The sequence below is a fragment of the Penaeus chinensis genome, chromosome 10 (genome assembly GCF_019202785.1).
Source record: "Penaeus chinensis breed Huanghai No. 1 chromosome 10, ASM1920278v2, whole genome shotgun sequence".
Classification (NCBI taxonomy): Eukaryota; Metazoa; Arthropoda; class Malacostraca; order Decapoda; family Penaeidae; genus Penaeus; species Penaeus chinensis.
Genome location: NC_061828.1, coordinates 1,632,939 through 1,638,938, shown reverse-complemented (window position 1 = coordinate 1,638,938; position 6,000 = coordinate 1,632,939). Strand labels below are relative to the sequence as shown.

The 6,000-nt window shown below is 34.5% G+C and overlaps 1 non-coding gene across 1 annotated transcript; it reads right to left on the bottom strand.

The window, feature by feature from the left end:
• Positions 1-5,782: 5,782 nt before the first annotated feature.
• LOC125030086 lies at positions 5,783-5,901 on the bottom strand. Its single transcript, XR_007115284.1, has one exon. It is a non-coding gene; the product is annotated as a 5S ribosomal RNA (ribosomal RNA).
• Positions 5,902-6,000: the final 99 nt, after the last annotated feature.

The following is a 6,000-nucleotide window of genomic DNA, read 5'->3' as shown; positions in this document are numbered from 1 at the left end:
TTGGCTAGCTTGTGTAAATATTGTCGCAGAGAAAAAGGGCGATAGCTGTTCGGTCGAGGGGTTGATGTACTCCGATATGATGCTCTTATTGGCTGTCGTGTGTAAACATTGTCTTAGATAAGAAAAGTTGGAAGTAAATCATTTTTGACCACCCTTTCATTACAAAATGAATTTGGAATTGAAAACTTGGATATCTCTCTTCTCATGTGTAGCACTTTAAACTGTTTTTCTTTATGCATATAGACACATTCAAGGGATTGATTACTGCTCTCCTTTAATGAATAAAGGAATGAGGGGAATAGTGAAGTCTCTTCCCCCATTCTACAGTATCTCCCTCACTTTCTTCCAATCAATAGAAACAATGTAGTTGTCGTGTGTATATCATCAGTTAAGATTTAGATATTTTAAACGGAACCTATAAAATGTATACTTTCTTCCACCGTAACCGCGGAAAATGTAAGATTATTTGCATTCCTCGCTTTAATACTCCTGAAAGACATCACATCTCGAGATCGATAAATGCTGAACAAATTACAGAGAACCCCCCCCCCCCCCAAAAAAAAAAAAAAAAAAAAAAAAAACAGTTTGTTTATTCTAAATTGCCCTTCTGAAGAATTATAGCGAAAAGGCTCACTGAATAGTCTTGTGCTTTCCTGTTCGTCGCTCAGTTGCTATGTTTACATTGGAGTTCTCTGTGGCCATGCAGTTTTCACCCTTATGGCACGTCACATCATATACAAATATTTGGAATGATCGCGTCGCCGTTTGGTGCGGTCACAGGGTGGTGAAGTCGCTGTTTCACGCTCTCAGATCTAGCGCCGTGAATGTGTCCTAAAAAAAAAAGTATGATTTTACAACCGTATTAATAACGTTGATACTAAAATGACAAGGCGATTTTCTTTTTCATAAGATTAAGAAGCTGACAAGCTTCAGGTATCATATTTTCATTCCATACTTGGCTTTCCTTGTTGATCACTTATATTATATTTCTGAATAAGGGGAATAGCATATCGGTTAAGGATTATAGAAGTAAACAAATGAACGCCACTGTCGTAAAAAAGTAACGAGGTCATTGTTTACGGAAGCATGCCTGCTATATTTGTTTACATATTGCTGCTGCAACAGTTTATAAAGTAGATAATTTTGAATAGCAATATACAGCCTGGAATCTAAAAGTCCGAGTAGAGTGACTTTTATAACCGTACGCTATAGTATCAATTATAATTCTCTCCTTGCGACCAGAGATTTTAACGAGGGCAGAATTGATCAGTTTAGGGATTCCTGAAGTGATGTATGTTGGGTTTAGTTTTCTGTTCTAATGAGCCAAATATTTTGTTCAGCTGGGTATGATAAGTATTTTCCTGCAAAATCTCGATTAATCAAACCAAAATCACAAACCCTCCATAATTCCAGTAATAATTATTCTCATAAGTGAGAAGAACAAGCTCATACGCCTATATTCAAAACGGCCGATTACATATGGAATTCAGTTCAGGGGAGCGCGTAACCATCTCACTTAAGTGATTCGCTCTGCCCCGCAGCAAATGCCATACGGGAAAATTAATGACTAACTCAAATAACTGCGGGAATATACGGAAGATCAATTCAATTTTGAACAGAAATAATACATCACAGAATCAAACGACAGAAGCAGAGGAAGGTCACTCACGAGATTATAGTCAAATTCTTCATTATATCAATAATCATTTCGCTAATGTTGAACATAACTTAATTAACAATGTCACTCATCCATTCCACAGCTTCATGAGTTTCAGGGGGCCTCCACACAACACAAATTAATCTTTAAATCCCGTAACCGAATCCGAACTCTCTCAGGTAGTAAATCAACTGAACAATTCTGCCTCCGGTAATGATGGCATCACAGCACCAATAATTAAATCCACTTTGACTGCCATTTCCCGTCCCCTGCTCCACTCCACAGGGTATATACCCTGATAAACTCAAGACAGCAAAAGTTACTTTCAGTTCACAAATTAGGTTGAAAATCCAATGTTCATGACTACAGACGTATCAGTTCTGGCCACAATAAGTAAACCTCTGGAAATTATTTATATCAGATTGGAAAACGGTTATTTATATCAGATTGGAAAACTATCTCATATGCAACAGTATTCTGTCAGATTGTCAAACTGAATTTACAAGGAATAAATCAACATAAATGGCTGTTATGTCTTTGATAATAACGAATTCACAAATGCTGTATGTCTAGATTTATCTAAGGCTTTTGATACGATTAATCACCCAGTTCTGCTCTCAAAATTATCACATTGTGGTGTCAGGGGCTCTGCTAACCGCTCGTTTCATTCATATATGTCAAACAAATATAATGAATCCGACTTCCATTATCTCATGGCGTACCTCAAGGGTCAATGTTAGGGCCTCTTCGTTTTCTGATCAAAATCAATGAGTTTGAGAAAACATCCTCGTATCTGAAATTCATCTTATATGCTGATAACAGTAGCCTCTGCTTCAGGTAACGATATTAATCAACTCATTAGTTACACCAATAGAAAACTTAACACTATCAGTAATTGGATTTCTTCAAACAAACTGACGCTAAATATTGTTAAATCCAATTATGTTATATTTAATCGTAAAAAAAGAAACTTCCCCCTACACTTTTGCTTGTGTTAAAACATAAACTCTTTTCAAGGAAAACCGAAACTAAATTTCTTGGAGTAATGATTGACGATAAATTGTCGTGGAAAAGTCATACGAACACTATTCGTCAACAAATTAATAAACAATGTGGTATCTTGTACCATACCCGTGATTTTATCACTATGAATGCCTGTAAATGCATCCATTTTCATGTATCTATCCAAATCTAACATACTGCAACACTATCTGGGGAACTGTCAATGAAACCACGTTAAAACCCGTTATAACGGACCAAAAACGAGGACAATTGCTGGATTAGGCAAATATGGCTACACAAATAGTGCATTTTTTACACTAAAACTATTGAAACTGAGAAATATAAATATGTCCATTTGTGTTCTCTTCGTTATGCAAGATTAATGTAAGCATATGCGTATGTGCGTATGTGTGTATGTGTGTATGTATATATGTATGTACATTTTGTACATACATATATATATATAAAGTTGCAATATGGCAGCCTCCACAGATTTGGAAAACTTTTTTTTTTTCTGAATTTGTCTACTGTTAATTCTAAAAATGATGATCAGATCGCATATCTTGGGGGAAAAAATCACATTTTGACCATACTTTCATTATTTTCGGAAACACATGAAACGCCTACAGAACCAATAATAATTACAAAAAAAAAAAATATGATAAATAAAAAACGGGCCAATCTGCAATTCATAAATATTATCCATAATTAAAAATAGCAAAGCAATAACGGAAAGGGAAAATTATTGTGCCTCAATGTTGTGGATACTGGACCTAATGTTGTGCTGTGTGTTTGCGTTTGTGCTTTTTAACCTGTAAAAGTAACTGGTCGGACGAAAAGCGATGCTTTCAACGAGATATGATCCTTGGTAGAGAAACTTTAACGTTAACCAGTTTTCTGTCAGTGCTCACTGTTTATATCCGTTCTAAAATTAATATATCTCTTTTCCATCAAACTTCATTACCATAATAATATGTCACATCCCTGAGATCTGCTTCCCAATATATGGAACAATAAGAACAACGAAAGGAAGTACAGGAAAACACACGAATATGCCGAAGGCCTTTTCACTTTACTACTTCATCAAGGCATGATGAAGCAGTGAAGTGAAAAGGCCTTCGGCATAATCGTGTGTTTTCCTGTACTTCCCTTCGCTGTTCTACTTGCAATTTGTTCGACATCAATTCCACTCATGCAACAATAACAACCGACCACGATCGGCAGTATAGGCAATTCTAACTCAACTGTCACCATTTCCATACATCTGCCGTATGCCTTTTTACTAATTAAGTAATGCATAAGAAATTGAGTAAAAGACATTGTATATGGTTATAAATCTGTGTACACATGCAATGTATCTCTTGCACATTAGGAAGAGCTAAACGGTATAGCTAATCATAAGCAGAAATGCTCATTATTACAGAATCTTAAACCTTGAATGCTTTCATATAATGTTTTGGTGGTATTATAAGTATTATGGTTTTTTTTTTATCTGTATTATTAGGATTATCACTAGTATTATTATATCCATCATTATTCTTTTTATCATAAGATCATTGCTGTCATTAATATTATCATTACTGTTAATATAGTGGTAATCATGATACTACTGCAATGATGAATCTAAATCATGATTATGGTTATATCAATGACACTGGTGATATTATGGATGATAATTTAACTCGCTCGCCCCATGTGGCAAGAATACATGCCATGCCCACTGTATTACACGTTTATTTATTGTATTTACAAATAGATGGCTCTACAAGTTATTTATTAACAAATAGTCAGTTATCAGAACTACCTATTTCACCTGTTTATCCTTTTCCTTCACTTCAGGAAAGGGTCTTTTGTATCATTTCATTGTCTAAAATATTTTATTGACAATTTATTAATCATAACATCAATAACAATAATAACAGTATCGATAACAATGGTATTAATAAGAAAAACACATTTTCCCAGCAATTGGGAAAATCAGGATCGGTAACTAGGGCCTACTGATAGACTCCTTGCCGGCTGAGAACGTGGAGCCATCTGTATGTAACAAAATTCACCAAAAACTACAGGGGACAGAACATAAATCCGGGACAAATGGGTTAAGCAAAAATTAAATAGTAAAAAGGCTGTTGATAATAACTAATTCTACTTTAATGATAATTAGTATATTATTAATTACATTCAATTAATAATAGTGATCATGGTAAGAAAAAATAATAATCATTGTGAACATCGCCATCTTAATCATTATATCAGTAATTACGATAATAATCATACTGATAATTATGACAAAAATAATTACAAATTGGGAATAGTAGATTATTGTACTTCAAGGTCGTGGACATGTCGCTATCTTGATATGCAGTTTCCTAATAAGCAATTATTTGCTTGGAATATTTTCATATATAATTTTCTATATCTGCTTTATCTAGCGCAGAAGCTGGACCAAATGTTGTGTTGTATGCTTGTGATTATGCTTGTTAACCTTATTTATAATTTATTGATTTCTACAGCTGTCTACCGAAAATATGGCGTCTGGTGTTCCCAGACAGTCACGCAACCGAATATTTAGTATCGTTAGCGGTTGAATTAGCAGCCTGTATATTTACGGTAAGAACACACACAGACTGCACTCACTTTTTTACGTGTTTTGTTGTTGTTTTTTTGCCACTGGAAGGTTACAAGGAATGGTACAGTACCAAAGCTTCAAAACTGATGACAAATATACTAAGAAAACTTAATCGTGAGTTTTATGTTAGATTGATATCTTTATTGCAATCATTGTATTATCGTTCTTTTATAGGAATCATTACTAACATGATTGTTAATAACATAATTAATATCATTCTACTGGTTCAATTATTTTTTCTTTCAAAAACTACTGCAACATCTGTTTAGCACCAGAAATTTAGTGAATTGTTTGGAGTGCAGAATTGCATTTTCTTTAGTTACTCCTATCATATTTGTTTTCTGTCTATCCTTCTCCCTCTTTCCAACGACGATGAATTTTACTGTTTCCTATAGACTGAAGCATAATTTCAATTGATTTCTTTACACAAATATAGTAAGTGCTACTATAAATTATATAAAAATCCAAAAACACCTTAACCATATATAATAAAATGCCAACAGCATCTGGTGTTCCCAGGCGGTCACCCATCCAAGTACTGACCAGACCCAATGTTGCTTAACTTCGCTGATCGGACGAGAAGCGGTGCTTTCAACGTGGTATGATCGTTGGCATATATGCCATCGACATTAAATACTTTTGTCTCTCATCAGATTTTTTGGCCCTTTTAATATGATGTATCTTTTGTTTTTGCATCAAACCTACTTAGCAA